This window comes from Anas acuta, chromosome 1 (assembly GCF_963932015.1).
Source record: "Anas acuta chromosome 1, bAnaAcu1.1, whole genome shotgun sequence".
NCBI lineage: Eukaryota > Metazoa > Chordata > Aves > Anseriformes > Anatidae > Anas > Anas acuta.
The window spans coordinates 34,794,675-34,818,692 of record NC_088979.1 but is presented as its reverse complement, the minus strand read 5'-3'; the positions used below and the strand labels follow the sequence as shown (position 1 = coordinate 34,818,692).

The 24,018-nt window shown below is 34.4% G+C and overlaps 1 long non-coding RNA gene across 1 annotated transcript in view; it reads left to right on the top strand.

The window, feature by feature from the left end:
* The first annotated feature begins 9,719 nt into the window (after nt 1–9,719).
* The window catches only part of LOC137853448 (uncharacterized), a 35,606-nt gene continuing 21,307 nt past the window's right edge, over nt 9,720–24,018 (top strand). Inside the window, exons 1-2 of the long non-coding RNA XR_011094510.1 lie at nt 9,720–9,839; nt 13,255–13,363. This is a non-coding gene — a long non-coding RNA (uncharacterized lncRNA). The remainder of the gene's footprint in view (nt 9,840–13,254; nt 13,364–24,018) is intronic.

Sequence of the window (24,018 nt, the reverse complement as noted above, 5' to 3'; positions counted from 1 at the left end):
CCATACATGTATTCCAGAAGCTTGCAATCTAGGCCTAAAACAAGAGAAAGCAGATGGATGCTGACAGACAGATGGTGTTGAGCAAAAATAACACAAGTAATTACCAATAATATAAATAATGCATACTCAATGGAAACATAAAAAAAAATCAACATATAAGATATGTGTAAATATCAATGACAAATAAGAAAAATAGACACAGCTGGAATAAAAGCATTTACAAATGGAAAACTGAGCCAAAAAATGTATTTGATTTTAAAATTTCTCAGATAGCTTTAGATTTGAAAAAAATACATATAACATTCCTAGATTAGAATCTAGGTTGCCTTAGAAAATAATGTATTTTGAAGAATGTACTGATATTGCCTAACTTTGGGTATTCAGCTTAGGTGTCTAAGTTATGAAGTCAGACTTGCTAAACCTATTTATCACAGAAATGAAGAGAAACACTTCCAGATGGCAGTTACTACAATACTGGGGTGGGATATGACTGCATCATTACGGTAAACCATATAGAAATTTCTGACAAGTCTTTTAACTTCAAAGTTGAAAGAAGACAATGAAGTTGTGCATAAATTGGAGAAGCCATATGATTCATGTGAAACATTTGAAAATTGCTTCTTTTAAATTGGGATTTTGTCTCAAATGGAAAGCAGGAGCTTAACTTGTAAAGGTCTACATTGTTATCATAGTGTATGCAGATATCTGAGTAAGCTTGGCATATGGGGAAAGATGGTAGACTACAGAATGATAAATTCACAGAAAGGAGCTAAGAGAAAGATATCATCAGTGTTGGTTCCCAAATCTTTATCATTTTTGGATGTGAGCTACAGAATTTTGGAGGATCTGAGGAAGAAAAGCAGCTGGAAGAAAACCCAAAGGCTGACGTGCAGGATGCCCCCAAAGTATCTGTGTGCTTAACAGCATCCTGAAACGGTCTGAAAGGATTCAGATACCAAATCTGTGAGTGCTAGGCAATCCATGTGACATCACACAACTTTTTATTGTTATTTTAGATAGAGCTCTATATATAAACTTCTATATAGGCCAATTTCAGTAGCAGGTGTGCTTATAGACATGTTAATTTATTTAGGTATAGCTGTTGTGTTGACGAAGGCTATATTTGAACAGATATAACATCGATAAAAGAAAAAATCATCATGAATAATAACTTTTTAGAAATTTTCCACAATATTCAGAAAGTTATTTATCTAACTTGCAGGAAATTCTGTCCTCATTCACTTTTTATTTTAAATCAGCTGGAATGATTCAAGCCTCTATTTCTAATCTTAGCATAGGTTTGTGGCTCAAACCTTGGTAAAATAATCTGAAAAAATAGAGCAATGCTCTGTACTAACCCAAGATGTAAGTTGATACCATTTCCAAACAGGTTAGAGGTAAAACTGGCTTAAGATATGTTTCTCTCCATACCTAGCTTGTCTTTTATCATGTGATGTAGCACTTTCTTAGGTGTGCTGGCAGAAATACCTGTGGGGCTGAGCTAAAAAATGCTGAGAAGTCAGGGTTAAAAATATAAATATAAAATATCCATACAAATATGTGTCATAGTGTTTTATTTTAATATGGATTAGCTCCTTAAAATTCCTTCTATGTACATAGCTGTACTGTTAGTGGCAGTACAGTAAAGGGATCAGGGATTAGAAATTAGAAGGAGAGAGGAGGAAATGGTGATTCATTAAGATCACATTAAAATCAAGAAAAAGGCGTATGTAACTATGCCCCAAGGTTGTAGACAAAAAGGAATGTAGTAGGTTTATATAAAATTATTTTTTTACACATGTACTCATGTCATCTCATACTTATGACTTCCTTTGGCAAAGATTGGCTTTGTAAAGTGTGTAGTTTGGGGACTGTGAAGCTGAAAAAAAAAAAAAGTGTTTGGGGATTTTTTTTTTTTTTTTTTTTTGATCAGAACATCTCAAGTTCTGTTTTTAGTGCTTTTTTCATATGTTAACTACAAATTTCACCATTTTCTATCTGAATCTATGTATGGCAGAAGGTAAGGAGACGTCTCTAGTGTGTAGGAATAGATTACTCAATTACTACCAATGTTATTTCTGCTTGCAATTATTAGTTTCTGATTTTTACCTTTTATTTAAGAATTTTTTTATATGTCATTAAAAATAGTCTCATTTTTGTGTGATGCAAATGAATGCCTGAATTCAATATTGACTATATCACTTTCAGAGATTTAAATCAAAGTTCTGATGAGCTGAACTGTACCATCTGTGGTGACAAAAAAAGAAAAACATGCAAGTACCCTGATACGCATTTGCAGATCTGTTGATTTTTAGAAACCTATATCTCTAATCTCAAAATACAAACCCAGTACACAGATTAAATTATGTTATTTCAAGAAATTATGAAATCGCATCATCTTTTTCAATGCCTAGCTTTAAAAGGAAATTATTTTTATAGTTTAATGGACTTGTTCAGTGTATTTGTATATAGAACTGTGCAGATAATTTCATCAGTTTTAGTGTTGATGAATTTCTATTGTTTTTAGACAGTAGTATCTATAAAAAAATATTTTTTTCAGAACTTGAAGTCACAATAGATTAAAGTGAGGCTTTCTTAAATGTACACTTGTGAAATACATAATATGAAAAAACATTTAAGTTTAGGTGCATAGTCTACATGCATAGTTTAGGCACTTGAATCAGTGACATAACCTTTTGTATTCTGGTGTGTTCCTCCACAATAACATTGACTGTTTTATTGGAAAAAGACCCTGCAGCCATGTCATCCCTGGATTTAACTGTGGTACATCATTGTCTTCTTAGCATTCATTGATGCTGAATGTATTAATTTGAGGGCAGAATGGGTATAGCCTAAAATGATTACTGATATGAATGACAGGAAAATTAGCTGCCAATTTTCTAAATAGATCTAACAATTTTTCCTTAAGTAAAGAATAATCCCCCACACTGATACTTGCTCCCCTAGGATGCCCTTATACTCCAATGCATGATCCATTACTGGAATTTCAGAAGACATATCCTCCTTTCACAGTCACTGAACTGTAGCAATAAAAAATGACACAATACCAGATAGATAGGTAAATAACAGTCTAACACCGAATAGGGTTTGACCACTTGGGGGATAAAATGATTTCTATTTTGTTTTGTGACTGTGGGTTAGACTCCATGACTAACAAATAGACTGCTATGTCTGATCAGTTGAAGCAGAGGATCAGAAGTTGATTTTATTGGAATAAAGTTTTCTGTGCTGGAACAAGGGTATTTTTATGTATGTAGTATGCCTGACTACTAGTGTGACTCCCTTTACAGAAGCAGTGGCAGGAGAAACTGGAGTTCAGTGCTCTATAATCATCAAAAATAAATGCAAGTGATTTCTAAAAAGGAGATTCAATAAAAACAAATGAGGATGAAATGTTGCTTTTAAAGATTATTGTAAACTCCTGTATCAAACTGAGTGTAGCTAGTCACTTAGGCAAATATTTTATCAACTTGTATCATTACAGCATTAATGCACTGACCTCTCACCCCTGTGACTCTCCAATAAACAACAACAACATCAAAAGTTAAACAACTCTCCTGACCCCAAAATGATACAGTGTATAGAAGAATCTATGGTGTTAAAATTCTTGGAAATGACATCTGCTGATTTTCCAGTGGTGTGCAGTCACAGATTTTTTACAAATTTATTTTTCCTATTACCAGGAACAATTTTTATTGATATAAAACAACCTTATTCCTTCAGGTAAGAAGTGAACATAGCATTACGTGTCTGGAAAACGTCTGTTCTTGTTTGCCAGCCACAAAGTACTCCCATCTTATTCACCATGGCAACATTTACACAGCAGTCTCTGTTTCTGTTTCTACGGTAAAGTAGGTAGTGCTCCACCACCTTTTCCACAGTTTCTGATTCCATCACAGATTTCCAAATATTCAAATGGCTAAAATTTGTTTAGAAGCTTTTAAAATGTTGCAGTGCATAATCTGTGGAAAACCCACAAATGCAGAAAACAAGCCAAAAAAAAAAAAAAAATCTTAAAGATACAATTCCCTATCATCAATTCCCTATTATAAACATGTGGGGAAAAAATACAGTGGTCTGAGAAGGCAGAGCCAATTAAAGCTCTCTACCAAAACAGATCATTTTAAAGCTTGCTCTCTGAATCACAGATTTCTTTTAAGCTTCTTCTTCATCTTTTTTTTTGTTTGTTTGTTTCTTTGTTTTTGTTTTTTGTACATATGGCTCTCTTCAAAGCCTTTCTTCCTCGTAAGCACAACCCTTGTCAAAACTTCCTCTAATTACAAATCTTTGAAGTAATAACCATTTCCCAAACAGAAAGTTTTTCAAAATTCCCCCAGCACATAGATGCAAATTTAATTTCAGAGGAAAAAGACAACAGGTAGCACTCTAAAATTCACCAGAGTAAATTAGGAGCTCCAGATACATTTTCAAATATCACAGAATCATTTTGGGTTTGGGTTGGAAGGAACCTTAAAGATCACCTGATTCAAACTCCCCTGCCATGGGCGGGGACTTCTCCCACTATTTCAGGTTGCTCAAAGCCCAATATGGCCTTGCAAACCTCCAGGGACGGGGCATCCACAGCTTCTCTGGGCAATCTGTTCCAGTGCCTCACCACCCTCTGAGTAAATCATTTCTTCTGAATATCTTATCTAAATCTACACTCTTTTAGTTTAAAACCAGTACTTCTTGTCCTATTATGTAGTAATCAAATTACCCCAATAATGTCAAATTTCTTGTCAGAGCCAAGTATGTATAAAAGTTTTTTGTGATTCTTGTCTATCACATTAGGACCTTAAAAACACAATTGCCATGAATCACTTTTGAAGTGTCTGCTTCAAGCCCCCAAGTCACTGATACATTTGAAATATTTCTCCTGCATCTGTTTGAATACAGGACCAGCGAAAGTTCAAAAATCATAATGGCTTGTAGTCCATGACGAATTACCTTACATGAGTAATGGACTGTTGCAGAAATTGAGATTTTGCTTGTGATAACAGGACAAGCACCTATCAGTTACTCTGCCCCATGATTATAGACATTTTAATGAGCACTCTGCAACATACAAAGCATAAAGACCTTAGCACACGCAATCCAAAGCACATTGTTAGCATTCAAACATAATGCACTGCTGACTTGATTTTTTTGGAGTGGTATATATCCTCAGTGATTTTTGATTCTGAAAGCCAGAGTACATTTTGCAGTGCCTAAGTAAGGAGACAGGTAGCTAGATATGGACATGCAGCCCTAAGAAGAAAAAAGTTCCAAAGCATAGGTATAAAAATATACCTTCAAATACACTTCAAAACCACAGAATTGTGCCATTAAATTGCAGAATCTGTTGGTAGTACCTTGTAAAATGTTTCAGTAAAGCAGCCAGAGCTATCATGTCTTACCAATAATTTCCTAGTATATTTTAAGATTTCACTTACTAGGTCACTTCATTAAAAAATAATAATAATAAAATGAAAAGTTAAAGTTTACTCCAGCTAGAAGCATGAATTTGCATATCTGTTTCCAGAGAAGTCTGGTCTCAGTGCAATTCTAAAATAATTTTGATTATAAAAGCAGAGTTAAATACACTAGCTAAGAGACCAACTGTTTCTTCTGGGTCTGCAGCAGGTGATATGCTTTGAACTTTGTAGCTCCTGAATTTAATTTAATCTAATTTTTTTTTTTTTTTTTTGATGGACATTATAAGGGAGTTTTCCCAAAGTGGGTAGTTTTAAAGGTGCAAAAGCTGAAGCAATCCCCAAACAAAAACACAACATAAACTCAACACTGACATTTTCTACAGTTCTTTCCTCAAACCTCACTGCCAAATTCATAACATCCTACACATATTTTTTCCTTGATAAGAGATTCACAGAGATCAGCAATCTGTGAGAGAGGCTCACTGAAATACTTCTTAAGGGAGAAAGGATTGCCTCAAGTAAACAGCTTTCTACTGAGAGGAAAAATCTTGGGATTTCCAGAAGAAGTATATGTCCTTTGTAGCATGAACAGAAATGACTGCCTCTGCACACTATTCACAATAATCTAATAATTAGAGCAAAATGAAAACCTCAAAGAAGAGCAGACAAGATTTAAAACCCTCTGTAGTTAAATGACAGAGCTTAGAACAGTGACAGTGGGAGGTCCTGCATAAAAAAAATATATAAAACACTCTCCAGCAGAGAAGAGTTATCACTCTTGACTTGTGCATGTGAAATGCAAGGGATGTTTAGATGTAGAGCTTAGGGATATGGTTTAGTGGGGACTGTTAGTGTTAGGTCAGAGGTTGGACTCAATGATCTTGAGGTCTCTTCCAACCTAGAAATTCTGTGATTCTGTGATTCTGTGGTCTTGTCCAGAAAAACATGGAAAAGATTAGCTATGGTTTGAACACACTTACTAGAACAACTCTCTGTGCTTGGTAGAGTGACACCTATTTCATTAACATTGGCAGGTTTTAGGTTCACTAGCAAAAAGTAACTTGGCACCAGAAGATGGCTTTATATCACAGCTTTGTGCCACAGCACTATTTTAAGCACTCTGGGGACCTCACCTGCAGAAGCATTGGAACTGACAGACTTAAGACATCAACAGCAACTAGGTCAAGGCAATTGTGAACATTCTTGCTTGCCAAAAGGTTGAACTGGCAACTAAAAAGGCTTTGAAGTGCCAAATTTCACTTGCTAAGTCCCTTTCTGATCTCTTGACTCCAGTCATCTGGACTGTGCTGACTTTCATGCTATTTTTGCTGAAAAGATTAAGTGTATTCATTTGGCTGCACATGTTGCAAGAGCACTAAAAGACTGCTAAAGTACATGCTCGCCATGGGCCTGATCAAAGCCCTCTGAGATCAATGGGAATATTTCCTTTGACTTCAATGGACTTTTGATAGGATTCCAAATTACCCAGTGGAAAGTTAGCCTCCCAAGAACAGTCCTGATGTGAGCATACCCATGGGCACTGAGTACTAAAAATGTGACTCATCACCTGGGTGATACTTTGCATCTCACACTAGATCAGATACAAGTGCAGCATCTCATTCTGATATTTCATAAAATACCACAGTGGTGATAGAGGAAACATATTTTGATTGACAGGTTCAATACTGGCTGGTACTTGAAACAGCTTGTGGCTATGTCAGAATCTGGCAGGAAGCCAGACCTCATTCACAATAATGGGGCATCATACAAATATCAACAGGGCTGTATACAAACCAGCTGTTATTATTAATTTCATGTCTTTTAAGAGGAAGAGAGGGTTTTAGCAATTCGAAAGGATTTTTTTTTTTTTTTAATGGATAATTATACTGTTTGGTGATATTTAATTTGTGTTTATCTAGTACTCCCATATGAATTGGATTTAGAAGTACAATTGCTGTCTAATTTCACTGATTCACCTGAAATCTCTTCTGGATTTTTGTTACAGTAGGAGATTTTTGGAAGAAAATTTAAGACAACCAAATGGTGGAAATTAGAAAAATAAGTTGGGAGTTTTAGACAACTATGTTTTGATGCAAGAGGCTGCAGACTGTTTATAGAATCATTTATAGGAACACAACAACTACAACAAAACAATGATTTATTTATTTATTTATTTTTATTTGCAGTCATTGTGAAAAAGGCTTAACAATTGGAGATTAGAAGTGAGCAAACAATTCACAGTGAATCATTTCTGTTCAACAGAAGTTTCCAGTGTCTTCATTTCATTTTGCCTTAAGAGCTAGCTTGAGAGTAGACATGTTACTCTTTTCTGTTATACAGCTTACTTCTTTTTTACTAGAGAGAAATTCCAGTAAATAGAGATTTAAAGTTCAGCTAAATCTTTTAACCTGCAACAGCCACAAGTTTTCTGGATGCTTTATGGAAAAGGCCTAGTATCTATCCTAGAATGCTTCAGTAAAAGGATTGAATAGAAATATAAATGGCAGTGGAAGAACAAAGAAAATAATAAATTCTAGGATTATGGGGATTAATAAGGTAAAAGGGACAGACCTGTAGTAAGCTTTACAGCTAATACAAAGATTCATATCTCCTTTAAGTGACTTACACATGACATTTACATGTGGAACAAATTGCTTAATCTTTGATATTGATGGTATACTTTTATTGATATACCAGTGTTCATATGTACATACATACATGTAGGTGAATACAAATTACTTTGTATATGAAACATATAAACTGCACATATAAATGTTAGAGTTGTAAATTGTTTTCTTAGTCCTGATATGGAGGAGTTGTATTGACTGACTGTCAGAAGAAAACTACACCGGGTAGATATATACAGGATTTTTTTAAATTCTTATTTTATTTTATTTTATTTTATTTTATTTTATTTTATTTTATTTTATTTTATTTTATTTTATTTTATTTTATTATTTATTTTATTTTTATTTTTAATGTGGTGAATGTCCAGAAAAAAATTTGGCCATGATATAGAAGTTGTAGGAGAAGGGGAGGGAGAGTATCAATGGAGACTTCTGGTGCTCAATGACAGAGGGTGGAAGCATGAAGTGTTAAACTTTTGACACTTTAGAAAGTTTAGACAGTTTAGGTTATGAGCCATTCAGGTTTTGAGAGATTAGTGAGCTAAGATGAGATATATGACTTTGAAAGGGTATAAGTCTTTTCAAAAGATTTGGTTAAAATACTAAATACTGACACTCTTGGAAATGCCTTCAAGCAGATACAGCTCCCAGGAAGTAGAGGATGTCTGGTATGAACAGTACGTTCAGGGACTCTGGCTCCCAAAGTGAGGAAGTAGGAAGAATTTACAGCTGAAATTTAAAAAAATGAATAAATAAAATAATTAAAAAAAAAAAAAAGGTGTGTGCGGGGGAAAGGTCACATACATACTGTGAAAATAGGTCCTTCAAATGAATTGGTTATTTTAGTCATTGTCTAGACAAATAATCTGCTCAATTCCTGTCCTTGACAGATTTGAGTACTATCTTTAAGTCCTAATCTTGTTATCTCACTCCCTATCTTTCTGGTTTTGCTTGCTGTTTTATCTTCAGATTTCAAATCACAAAGTCAAACCTTGGGCTTCTGGGAAAAAAAAAAAAAAAAAAAAAAAAAAAAAAGCTCTGCAGATATACATATGAAAATGTATGTGTCTCTGAATTAATGCTGCAGATTTCTTTTCAGGTCTACCTTAGCAAAAATCCAGCCTATGTATGAGATACATTTATGCCTTCTGTACTTGTAAGTGTTTGCTAGCCTCACTGAATGTGCAGCTGGTAGTGATGTAGAGTTTATCCTACTGAGTGAAAATGAGGGAGGACATAGTTGCTGTTTCATTCAGCTAAAATTCAGAAATGCTGCCTCATACATTTTACTCTTCTGGTATTCTTTCTCATTCAGTCAAATTTCTCAAAGGTGCTTTTTCATAATACTAATGCTTAATAAATCCAGCACCTAGTTGTACTGTGTCTGGCTGGGATGTTAATTTTCCCTGCAGCAGCCCATACAGTGCTGTACTCTGCACTTTTAGTTGGAACAGCAGTGTTATCACACCAGAGTTGTGCCTACTGCTGAGCAGTGCTGGCACAGCATTGGGCCTCTCTCTCTTTTGCCCACCCTCCTAGGGGGTGGGCAAAAAGTGAGGAGAGAAACATCACTAGGGCAGCTGACCTAAACCAACCAAAGGGATATTCCATACCATGTGATGTCATACTCAGCAATAAAAGGTGGAAACAGGAAGAAGAGGGGAGGGGTGGGCTCTCATTGTGAAAACGTCGGTCCTCCTGCCGAACACCGGCTACATGCGTTGAGGCCCTGCTTCAAGGATGTTGTCAATCATCGCTCATTTGTGGGAAGTAGAGAGTAATTTCTTTTCTCTGTACTTCCACATAGCCTTCATTTGTTTTATTTGTTTGTTTTCCTCCTTTCTTTTTTTTTTCCCTTTCCCCCTCCCTCTTCCTCTTTCCCTTTTTATTTCCCTTTAGTTAAATTGTTTAGTTCATAATAATCTTTAATTATTATTATTATTTCCCTTTAATTAAATTATCCTTGTCTCAACCCGTGAGTTGTTCTTTGCTTTACTCCTCACCTGAAGAGGGGGAGTGAGAGAGCGGTTGTGGTGTTTAGCTGCCCAGCACGGTAAAACCACCACACTGGTTTTACATGTCTAAATCTCTATCTGACAAAGGTTAGTTTCTCTGCATCTTTAGGTGTATGAACAAGGTGGACATGATTAGGAAAATGTAAATCTAAGGACCAGCAATTTTGGATAGAAAATAATAATTACCCATGCTCAGTTATGATGAGTTGAGTAATTAAGAAAGTGAAAAAAATAATGTGAAGAATATCTTTTGCTTTCATACACCATTAAATAAACTAGAATATCACTTTAAAAATAAATAAATATTAATACATCTTATACAGCAACTACCTCTAGAATTATTACCTTCTAAAATTTCACCAATTCTTCTTTAAATCTTTTGGATCTTGAACGTCTCTAAGTTGTATTTTGTTAAAACATCTTATTTTATTTTATTTTTTAATATTATTTTTAAATTATATGTTATATTAAAATATTTTATTTTTTATTTTATTTTACTTTAATATTTATTATACTTATAGAAGGAGATATTGTTTTTCCTTAAAGCATATAGAATGCAAATCAATTGTTGATATACATCAATCTTTCTGTATGGTATCAATGCCTGCAGTATCTTGTATTTATCAATAATACTTGGGATTGCTGTACAGTATAAATAAATTCCAGCGCTTCCTTTCTGATAGTGTCTTTCTTTTTTATTTCCTTTCCTTTTTCTTTTTCAGTGTTACGGTATCTCTTCTGTCTGTGATGTACCAAGTTTCAGCATTCCTCTATGTTTCTGATACTATTTTATCTACATGTAGTCCTGTCTTTTTGCTCAGCATCTCCTTGAAAAAAACAATTATTTTCTCAAACCAGCACTTCAACAACTGCTGGGCATGTTTTATGTGTGTGTGCTTTGTGCTTTGTTGTTGTTGTTTCTTTGTATTTTGTTTGTTTGCTTGTTTTCCCATGCATTTATATATTTTCTTGAAGTCACAGAAAAAAAAATAAAAAAATCTCATCTGTTGGACTTTTTATACCATATGGATAGGATAAAATCTGATATCATGTGATTCTCTTCTTTTCTACAGCTACTGATGCTCCTGAGACTCTTTGTCTGCTTATGTGATTTAAGGAGAAGGAAGAAAGGAAGAAAATGTATCTATTTATTTGCATGAAGAAGAAAACAATGTTTTATTTCTGCTGCCTTGTTCACCAGCTTTCTCTTATACTGCATATGCATTTTTTATTTCTGTGCTTTTAGATCTCTATTATTTATACTTATTAAAAATCATCTTGTGGCTTAGAGTCATTTGTAATAAAGACTCTGTATCGCTGTCATTTTGGAGAAGTACTATGCTTTTCCCACTGTTTTCTCAAACGTTGTGTATCTATATTGTGAGGTAGTCCATCTCCGTATCAATAGCAGATTTTTTTTCTTGAATCTTTTACTTTTATACACTTTTCTTTCAGAGAACACTTGCAAATTATTCAAGTCTATTTCTTTGGACTGAATTTGTTACTATTCAAATCCTCTCGTTATTACTGATTCTTTAGTTCATCTCAGATCTTAAGGCTTTTTATTCAGTATCCCAAATGTGCAAGAAATTATAAATCATTTTTTATTTCTATGACTATATTGCTCAAGTTACATGTTCTTTTCAACTCTCTTGGTCTTGCAACATAGTTATCTTCATTTAATTCTATGTTTTACTTTCTATTTCTCTTTTTTTTTTTTCACGAACAGCATTCATTCTGAAACAAACATTCACTCAATGCCTGTATTTGCTTGTCATATGACTGCATCATTTAACGAAACACTTGTATAGAGATATACAAGTGGAACCCTTCATAGTGGGACAATTTGATGACGCTATTGGCTTATCCATACTGATTGTAGACAATTCCATTTGAACTTGATCTGTTCCATTCACTTAAAAAAAAAAAAAAAGTCAATTTAAATGAAGAGATTAGTTCTTTTTAGTTCTTTGCCTTTTCTATGTCTGCATCAAGATACATGGATATTTTCAGCTGTGAGTTTTTTATTTTTATTTTTATTTTTTTTAACTTTCAACTTTTCTACAGTACTACAATAGAATAGGGAGGTTTATGTATTGATAATTTTATAAAAAATTGTTGAAATAATTTTCATGTCAGCTTTAAGTTTTCAGATCAGAATCACTCTAAAAAAAAAAGTTTGAGAAATGTTGTACAGTTTTTGAAAAGTACTGTTTTCAAAAACATATCTGCAAGACCAAAATAAAGTTGTTTGTTTTTTTTTTTTGGTAGTTTTATCATTGAAATTTCATGTTTCAATTCATATTACTTGTCCCGTTTCTTTCTCCCTTCAACCTTTCTCATTTCTTTTAATTTCACTTTATTTTTCTTGTTTTATTTCTGAGGGAAACAGACAATATATATATATGTCATATGCTTCCATGTATCTCCTTCCATTGCATAAAAAAATGACTTGATTAAGGTCAGTTCTATTTTGTGTGAACCAGTGACTGACAGCTCCTTGCAAGTTCCTGGTCTCGGGCTTTTGGATAAAGTAGTAATGTTGCATGACTGGAAGCTACAACTGGCAGAGATTATTAGGTCTATGCTAGCAATCTCATAGCTAGATGGTATGTTTTAGGTCATTGTTCTGTACAGTTGCATGGTATTACTTGGAAGTACTTTCTCTAAATCAACATTTTGAGAGTCCTATCTCAGGACTACATAAATTAAATCAGCAGATCTCAATGCAACAGCTTATAAGGGCAGAAAAAAGGTAAGGATTTGTGACCCTAAAAAAAAAAAATGGGTTAGAGAGACAGATGGCCAACAGGAAGATACAAAGTCTGCTTTGCTTAAGGCTAAGAAGTGATCCAGAGTCACTCCTTTCCTTGCCTTTCCTTTCCTTAATGCATCATCAAGCATTCAAGAAGCATATGGTGGTAAGAGTATGGAGACAAGACAGTTCTAACAGAACACTGGAACATGCTGACGAGGGGGGTTGTGCAGTCTTCTTCTCTGGAGACATTCAAAACCCACCTGGATGTATGCCTGTGTGATATGACCTAGGTGTTCCTGCTCTGGCAGGAGGATTGGACTAGATGATCTTTCAAGGTCCCTTCCAATCCCTAACATTTTGTGATTCTGTATGATTCTGTGTAATTAGTCCAACAACATATGGGATTGCTTCTTTTCTAGAATCTCAACCTGATGGACAGACCTGTGGGTTTCCTTCTGGACCTTTGGAAGTGCTTAATGATTATCAACTTACCTTCTTGCCCAGATTTTGACTTTACAGAAATAAAAGGTAAGTATGGGGAACCTGAGTCTTAAGTTTTCAGCATGGAACTATATGTGGCTAGAATGTACTCAAGAACAAAGTAATTAGAAGCATTCCTAATTCTGGTAATCTAGACATGGTCAGAGACTATCAGCTGTCTCTGGAATATTACTCTCCTTCATTTTAATTCTTTAAAACTAAATCTCTTTACTTCCAGCCACCAGACAGGACAAAGCACTGCAATTCTGATGGCATAATGGGTGTGGGCTGTATTCTCACCAGTCATTTTCTTCCATCCATAACACCTCCACCTTTAATATCACTTCTGACAAGAAAACATCTTTTACATCTTGATTGTCTTTATCTTTGCTTTTTGTTGTTGTTGTTGTTTTGTTATTTTGTTTTAAATTCAACAAATCAAAATCCCACACCAACTGTACATCCTAGTTAAGATGGTTTTATTCCTGGGAAGGTAAGAAAGAGAAAGCTACTAGAAAGCATATCTTCAATTTATGGCAGACAGCAGTAGCAACAAGTAGAGCCAGTAAGATGTGGAATCAGGACCTTCCAAATCTCATATGTCCCTTGGAAACCACATAGACACAGAAGGCTGATTCATTTGAGTGTTACCAAAACCAGTGTTGCAGCCGGTTGTTAACTTGGAAAATCTGTCTACTCCTCCTCCTATCCTCCCCTTTCACTGTTAGGGTTGAGGAGAAAATGACGTAGGCTCCCATACCCTTGATGACCATCCCCCAAGGGCTCTTAAATACTGTTTGATGGTTTCTAATTTCCCCTTTGTATCATTAGTGCCCACATGGATGAGCAGCAGAGGGTAATAGTCTGATGCATAGACAATTCTTGGCAGCATTTCCATGACATCTTGTATTTGAGCCCCTGGCAGGAAGCAAACTTCTCTAGACAAGAGGTCAGGTTGGCAGACATTCATAAAACATAGGTGAAATTGTTTTCTTTTGTTTGTTCTGTTACCAAATTAGGAATCCCAGTTTTTCTTGAAAAAAATGTTTTTATCTCCAAGCCCAAAGCTTTGCAGTCTTCTAAAACTGTCCATGTGTTGAGGGACTTTTGAAACAGCAAAGATCCTGTGGCTTGCTGCAACTAAACAAACCAAGCTACCAGGACAACTATGAGAAGTTCCCATGACAGTGTTCCCACATCGCCCAACTGAGGAATTTAGAAAAATATTGTTACCAGCAGCTGGCTTCAAGGACAAGGTCTACGTGACTGCTAATCACAAGGGGGTTGTTTTCTTGCAGGTGTTTTTTTTTTTCTTGTAGTTGTTTTTCGTAGTACTTTTGACCAATAATCTTGTGTGAGATACTATCTGCCCCTGTTAAATTCGGATAATAATATGGAGCATGATCTGACCATACTAGTGTCTGTCGTGCTTTCGGCCATTCTTCCTGCAACATCTATGTCTGCAACTGCTCTGTATTGAGAGAGCTGATGTCTGGCAAGAGCAGAAGTAACAGTGTTATGTAGGTGACACAGCATTATATAAATCCTAAATTTCAGTGCTTCTCAGAAATCACAGCACTTACCTGAAATCAATACTTGGCTAAAGAGAAATTAAAAGGCAGTACTTAAAAAAAAAAAAAAAAAAAAAAAAAAGTGTCCTTAGGAGAAAAGAAAGGCTGAATAATTTGTCCTCTATCAGTCTGTGCACGATGAAATTGACTTGCAGCTTTTAGATACTCGTCTATTGCTTAGTATTTAGATCTGGCTCCTGTTGTGTCTGCATTAATAAACTTTTTAATGGTATTAACTGGAAGGGAATAATCCCAATGACATTAGCCATTTCTAATTTAGGTGTGTACCTAATCTAATTTTCAAGGCTCTTTGTACAGCGAGCAGAGCCAGTCACCTCCAGAGTACAACTGATGATATTCACAGCCTGCTCAACAGAGTAAGCAAGATTGTGTATCTGAATTGTCTATTCCACTGAATTCTCTCTTCCTTTCATTCAAAAATCTGTTTGATTTGTTAAAAATAGTGTGCTCATCAGCATAGAGGCTAAGTACCTAAGTAATCACATCAAGTAATTACTTTTTTTTTTTTTTTCCTTCCATTATGCACAACACTTCTGTTTCATCCATCCACAGAATCTAGTTGCCTTCTTCAGTGTGTTTGGTTATTCATGATCGTCATTATCTAGCTGTGTCTTCCATATGTCTTCTTCATTAGCAAACATCACTGTTTGTGCATCTGTGGCTCAGATGGTGGCTGTCCTGGTGCTTATGCAACACCAGATACATTACTCCTCCTTATAACTAGGTGAGCAGTATTTGGTGGCAGCTCATCTTCAATTATGATGGACAGAAGTGAAGTGTTCTTGGACACAACTATTATAGCCTTGTAAGGTGGAGGAGAAAACAAACTCTGAAAATCCATGACTTCTGGGGCCTGGTTGAAAGATTTGTTCTCAAGACAGGCAGGAAGGGGGTGAATATAAAAAGATAGATGAAACAAGATTGAGGGATGGTACAGAGAGCAAATGGAGAGGATGTGTGCATATGTCCATGTTGTTGCTGAATGAAAACTTTTCAGCACCTAACACTAATATTAATACCTCAAATAAATCATTGCTTTCATATTTGAGAAATATTTTAATATACTTTTCTCTCCTTACCCTTATGAGATGTGCAGCTATTGCAAATTTCATTGGTATTTCATTTTTCCTGGATTTAGCTGTTGCTAAAATGTTTTTTGGGGGGTTGATTGGTTGGTTGGTTTGCGCATTTTCTTCTTCTAAAATTAATTATTAATTAACCATTAGTTTTGGCAGAAAGACTACTTGTAATATACACCATAATACATCATCATATTTTTCATCATAATTACTAAGAGTAAGAGTAATATGTAATCTGAATATTAAATCAGGAATGTATTTTACTTCATATCTCTAATATTTCACATATTTAAAATGATTACTTGGGCCAGGTTTTACAGAGATAGATTTTTATTTATTTATTTATTTATTCATTTCAATAGCAGATTTCTGAGATTGTTCTTATTTTTAGCTGTCCAGCTCAGAAGGTTTACCCGTGGGTGACATTATTTTGACATTTTTTTTTAGCAAATTGTTGCACCATCTCTGCTTTATCAGGGATAGGGAGCAATGATCTAGTGGATCTTCATTTCCATGGATGGTGCACCCAGGACAATCATTGTAATGTAACTGATTTATTGGAATGCAATAGGGCTCCTTTGTAAAGATCTTGTTAAATCTGTTGGGAATGCTTACTTATTCTGTAAGCAATTATTTTCTGAAGTATTTATCCGTCTCTATATACTAACACTTACTTATAAACTAAACCTGACTGCCAACCTTGCAGAAAGAATTGTTACACAAAAATAAAATGTCTGATCACAAGCAATGTGGCTTGTGTAGAAATTACTATTTTTCTGAAGCTACGAGGATAAAAATGTTGATAAACTGCAGCAAGTCCAGTGGAGGGCTTCCACAGTGGTCAGGGCTGGAACATTTGCCCAGTAAACTGAAGCTGAGGGGTGGTGGAGATTATGCAGTCTGGAGGAGAGATGTCTGTTGGGGGACCTCACAGCAGCACTCAAAAGGAAACTTCTGAAAAGTATCAGTGAAGAAACAGAAGTGTGTATTAAGACACTTTCTAATATATATTTTTTTCTTTTTCTTTTCTGTGATTTATATAGACTTTAACTGGTTCAGATTCAGGAAAATAAATTTTGCTATTGAATTTATACTGCATGTATAAATTTATATTTTATATAAATTTATATTTTATATAAATTTATATAAATTTTTTTACAGTATAAATATATTTATACTGTAAAGCATTCAGTTTTGTCAGTCAGTTAGATGTAAAGATAGAAATGTTCTAAGAATGTTCCTAGGACTGTTCTAGGAATGTTCCTGCTTTTATTATTAACGTAAGCTTAGTTTGAGAGTATAACTTATTTTTAATCAATTCATTAATCATGCGAGTTTTCTCACAATGGTATTTTCCATCTGGAATTACAGATTTTTCTGCCAACAATGTTGTCCACTTTTCCACCGCATTTTCTGTTTCTCCAAGAGATCACAAGAAAAATTCATTTCAGTGGTATTAAAAGCACACAGAAAGATGTAGATCTGAATAAATGGTTTGGAAAAAATCCAAATCTCATCATGCATGAAAAGCACAGAGCACTGAAATAATTCAAGAAAATAATTTATCATGCTATTTTAGCCATACTGTGTGTCTGGATTTATCTGAATGCCAAGCCCAAATGTCTTGGGTGATTGATCATTGATTCATGAAGGATTTGGCTTACATGCAACCATGCAATGATACAAAATGTCATGTGAATAATATGGCTTGGTGTAACAGAAAAATATTCAGTCAATCAAACAAACAAACCAAAAACTGCTGAAATAGCATCATGAAGCTTTTTTACCTTCTATTTATGATTTTAATTCACTTGACATCAGTTCTGATTCTTGTTGAGAATAACAGAAAATCCATGGAGGTCTCTGATCTTTGGAGGAAGATTCAGTGGAAAGCAGCTTTATCACAAATAATTTTTCTTCATCTTTCCACTTCTCATTTCCATGAACACACATGTAAGTGTAAGTCATTTTAAGATCTGTTGGCATCCTCGAGTGAATAACACCAAGGTATAACTCTTGGGACCAAAACCTTGTGCCCTGTTTAGAGCCCAAAGAAAGAAACATTACATGGGAATATAAGAGACGAAATCCTCCCTGAGTTCAGATCTCCTGCGTTGTACAGTCACTGAGACACACTGATGTGGCTGCTTTGTATTTAGCACAAGTATAGCTTGGCTTGCAATACTGCAAGAGCACTTCTATAACCACCATTGTGCTGTGCTGGCACATGGGTTTTGTTCTGTACTTGCCTTTGAGGTCCATTGCTAATTCAGGAAGACTAAGGTTTACACTATATCACAACATTTGTCTGTGTTCAAGTTTTTGCACAGTGGAGTAACAGTAGTTCTATTGTATTCCTACATGCAGTGGGAATGAAAATTTCTTAATTGGTGGTTGTGCCAAAACTTGTCTCTAAATTGTGCTTGAAAATGTGTATCTTAGCAAGACATGTTTCCATTGTTATTTCCTATCTATATTTGTGAAGTACACTGCAAAAATTAGATGAAAGATTGTCCCAGGAGCTTTTGCTGGATTTCAGTCCTCAGCTACACTGTTCAAAAGAAGATCATAGGTGCACATTAAAAAGAAAATGGTAAATGTTGATGAGTTGGGTAGAAGCAGCCTACTTAGTCATTAGGATTCAACCTTACAGAAATTGTGTTATCAGAGTTGGCAATAATATAGAAATTGACATCCAACGAGAAATTCTTGCATTTTGAGTAATTGACACTTTGCATCAGAACACAAGTTAGTGTCTTAATGAATTTTATGGAATCAAAGGGCATACATATTTAGTTTTGGAAACAATTATATGTCCTTTCAAACTATTTGACCATTGCTAAATATAAATATAAACATTAAACATATAAATATAAATATAAAAATTGTTAAATATTAAGCATAATGAATGCATATAATGTATTAGATATAACAATTGAAATTAAAATCTTTTATTTTGGCTTTCATTTATGAAGAACATCTTACTTCAGAAATGTCAAAGAAACTGAAGGATTCAAGTCAAACGTTTTTTTATGTCATCAGAGTATTACTTTTTAATTCAGCTATGACCATTTTAATTTTTTAACTCATTTTTTCTTTACCTTTTTCCTATTGATTGCTAAAAACAGACAGTTGTACGCATCCTCATAACATAATGGTAATTTCCTTATAGGATGCAGAATTGGTGTTGAGAGTATTTGAGCAAATAATGCTTTAATGCTATTTTACAAGTTACTCTTGAGGTCTATCTGGAATACTATAAACATTTCTCATTGTGTTAAAGAAATATGAATTCAGAATTATTACTAATATGATCAAGAGTTTGGAAAACCTTTTGTGTTGGAGAAGACTTCAGCCTAGTGAAACAGAAATGGAAAGAAGATCTATTTAAGCTAATTAATAAGTTTCACAAGACTAAAGATAAACATTGTCAATTTTGTCTAAAAATTTGTCCAAAAATTACAAGACTCCTAATATCCAAATGTTTCACTATTGCAGATATCAGTATTGAAAACATAGGTGAGTGAGAACATATTTTTAAGTTGTAGCTTCCCCAAATTGGGATGGAATTACACAATATAGAAGATAGAAGACATTATAATGTCTTGCAATAGAAGACATTATAACTCAGTGATCTATTGGCTGTTGGGAGGTACTTCAATAAGGACTCTTGAGGTCTTTTTAAAGTAAGCTATACCACTTGTCTGACCTGCAGCCTTTCCTTATATGAAATCTAGGGCAGAAGAGGGATTTCCAAAGGGGAGAGAAAGAGATGCAGTACAACTATTACCTTGAAAGCACTCCCAGATCCAATAATACAGGTATAGCCAATTAATGCCTTTCTTCTTCTATATGCTATGCTCTCTCATTGCTAAAGATATTTTCAATCATGCCAGCTGAGGACTACTTTAAATGAACTCTCTAAGCACCAATGTGGTGAGCTGAGAGGTCAGTCTACTGTGTTAACACCTCTGTTGTTAAAAGGTAAGGTTATATTTCTAATTGTGACTTTAATGGCCACTTCTTACAGTTTCTGCTCCCTGTATGCTCTCCTCTTATCTGCTGCTTATTATCTACAGAAAATTTTTACTGTGACCATTAGCACAGCAGAAGAGATGCAGTGGAAGAAACACTGAGTTCTTTGTTGATTTCATGTATCACCACAAAATTTGTTACTTGTTTTCTTATTAGTCTTATGAATCCATATCATTCAGCCAGAAAGGATAATTTCTTGTTTCCAGCCTGCTTTTACTTTATCTCAAAAATCCTAATGAGCTGGCCAACATGTCAGCTGCCACAGAAATGTGTAAGAAAGCAGGAAGTGTCAGGCCACCTTTCAAAGTCATAGATTCTTACTTTTGTATTATTATTGTTTTGCTTGATTAGGAGTTAAATTGAGGAAGGGGGAAAAATATTTATTTATTTATTTTTACTCTGTTAAGGAGAGTCAAAAAGAAAGGAGCATTTCCTTGTGTGCATGGTTTGATTATTTTTTTATTTTATTTTATTTTTCTTTTCCCTATTACAGTAGTTTTTATTGGTTTTAAGATTGTTTACTTTCATTGAGTTTTCCTTTGCCTCCCAATCTGCTCATGCTGAATTCAGATTCATATACTGTAAGGATGGAAAGACCATTATGATTATCTATTTCAACCAACTGTGTAACAGGCCATAAAATCTGAACCAATACTTCACGCATCAAGTTCATATCTTCTGCTTGAGAGACAATATATCTTTTAGATAGACATCCAGGTCTGATTTAAAGTCTTGATTCTCTCTGACTAATATTAACACCTTTCTAAGTCATCTAGCAGGCCTGAAAAGGGCTATAGGGAAATAGTATCCTGACGTTCTTCTTTCATGTCAGAATTGATAATTTAAAAATGACTATTGCAGTATTTTTTCCCACTACTCAAACAAAGTAAATAAATCTCATAACATTTAATCATGTATGTCTCTCTGTAGATATAACTTCAGTAAAGATTCAATAAAGGACATGATCTGGAAAATAAGATCACTTTCAGGAACTTAACAAAAGAAAAAAACCTAAGAAAGTGACTATGTCTGCAGGAAACAGAACATATATATCAATAATAATCAATTCCCATTGGACTTTCTGAAATAATCAACAAGAACAACAACAAAAAGCCTTTACATTATGATTTCAGCTGCTAGAGAGACAAAGCCTGGCTGATGAATTATAAGGGAAAGCTGATCTTTGTCCTGCTTCCATGGATTGCTACACTGCGTGAAGTAGATAAACACTTCCATCAGTTGCACTAATCTTCCTACAATATTATATTTACATGTTTTTTTTTTATGAATAATCAAAGGAAACATCTGCAAACTTTGTGAAAGTGAACTTTTCAGTGCTCACTAAAGGCAACTGCAGGGATTTATGAGTAGATTTCTGTTCTTTCGAGATAAAATAGTTTACATTAAAGAAAAACAAACATACAAAAAAAAATAAACTAAATTAACTTGAAAAAAAAAATCAGTTTGTCTCATGATGAACCTTATTTTGGAAAGCATACTTCTTTTCAGATCAAAGGAACAACAAAGCTTGTTTTCATTCAGAACGAAATAAAACCTTTTATATTCAAAAGTCTTACTGAAGATTTTTTTGAAAAAAAAAAAAGAATCTTTTTGTTTGTTTTTGTCTCTAACTACAAACCTAATGAGATATTATATACCCATTTTCTTCACCTATCTAAGAAAATGGAAGTGATTAGTCCTAGAAAATGTTGCTAGAAAGGATCTACCCCATTCTTCAGTCCAAAGCAGGATTGGCTGTCATTGTGTCATCATTATTAGCATGTCATTCCTGAATGATTCCTCAGTTTAATCTCAAAAGGTTTACAAGGTCCCGAGGACATTTGTTCTGATACTTATTGTCCTGACTGCTGTAAAGCATTTTCCACTTATCTGAACTACAGTTCAGCTCTTACATTTGCCTCTGAATCTGACTTGCTGGGCACATTGCTGGCCACATCATTTCAACTAAGATTTGAACAGTGCTGAATAAGCAGAAGGATTACTGGATATGTTTTGCAGAGCATATTCTGCCTGTACATATCAGTCTGATATTTGCTTTCTTTGTAACAACATGACACAGTTGACTCACGCTCTGTTAGAAATCCTTTATAATTCCCAGATCATTCCCATTTGGACAGTTGTTTCCCATCTTATATTTGTGCAGCTGATGGTTTGTACATATGTAGAGTACTTTTTACTTGTCCTTTAATCTTGTTATATTGCATCAAACTCAAATCACCAGAAGTTGCATTTAGTGTTTCTTAGTGATAGCTACTTGAAGAAATATTGCTGTGTACAGATTAAGTTTCTGTAGAAAGTTATTTTCTGACATGAGAGTTGCACAACATTGTATCTGTATCAACTTTTTCCTTTTCTTTCATCAAATAGGGCCTGGCTTCAGATTCACTTTATAATAAGTGATGAATATTTTTCTAATTCCCACTATTAGGCCACAACAATGCCTAAAAAGGTATTTTTCATTTTTCTCTACTGCCATATATTTACAGCATACTTTGCTGGTTAACAAAAAGACATGAACAGGATTGACAATCATCCTACAATTTACAAACTCTTTTAAAGTCACAAGAAGAGATACAATTGCAGGACTAGGATCCTCATCAGGAAACATGTGGTGTTTATGGTCACAGCTTCATTTCTTTCTGCCTCAAAACTATTAATATCCAAGTACACAGATGCTGAGTGAAATAATCAAAATGTCACTGTCCCATACCCCTGGGATAATCGCAACAAAATTGTGTGCAGCGCAATCTAAGGAGTTTATTTGTACATCTTATTGAATATTTTACTGGGTTGCAGTGAGATATACATATGCTATAAATAAAAATAAATGATTACAGTGTGTATATGACCAATTAATGTTTTAGCCTAGACAGCTTGTTCTCAATATAGCTTTGATATCAATGTGTTCTACATTAAACTGTGAACAATTCAACAACACTTGCTAACCAGGACTACATTGAAAAAAAAAAAAAAAGCACATTGTTGCCTATTAAATTTGAACCATTTTATTTTCTAACATCTACAAAATGTAATACTTTATATATTTTATCTTTATATTTTATATTTTATTTATATATGTAGTTTTATCATTGCAATAAGTATTAAATATGCTAAAATAAAATATTTGGAAGACTACAGGTCTTCCATCCAAATCCCAAGACTGTATATTTAAGATAAAAATAAAAATAATGGAATTTCTTACAAAAATGTCAAGGTGCATTTTACTTAGTAAAAGATCAAATCTTCATGATGTGAGGAAAATAAGAATGTGAAGCAGGAGGATTAAATATTCTGTCAATGATGGTGCTGCAGTTCTGAATTATTTAGAAAACATGGAGTTCAAAACAGTAAAATTCATGGTTTCAGAGTCACAGTTTGTAAACTGGATATTAGAGAAATATGCTTTTTGATGCCTCCCAACTTTGGGGCCAAAGTTAAACACAAGTCATTTCTCCAGTCATGAATACTTCTATTGATTTTGGACTCTGACTGAAAGAAAACTCAGCTGAGGTCACAAAGTTTCTAGCGTGGCAGCCACAGTGCAAGTGATTAAAACCCTGTCTCTCACCTTAAGTGTTCCAATTCAGCCTTGTGAAGTTTAACACCTCACCTCAAGTCTCAGCCAAGTCTCAAGGGACTTTGAATTGACATTGCAAACACACCTCCAAGTTTAACAAAGAAGCTGAAAAAGACAAACAAGGAAAAGAAATACTTATTTGCCAGGAGGAGATATTCCATAGAGATTCAGTCCAAAGGAAAGCAGGAAGAAAACACTGCAAAAGCACTTTTTTTTTTTTTTTCCCAAGGTCTGTAACTAGCATACATACCTACTACAGGAGGGCTCAAGAGTGCCCAGATAAAACACTCTTAGCTTTTACCAAACTTTTTATTTGTCATAAAAAGACAAGTCTTTTTATGACAAATTTGGTGTTCTAGCAGTAGCTTCAAAGCTATATGAGATTTGGATTCCTATTTA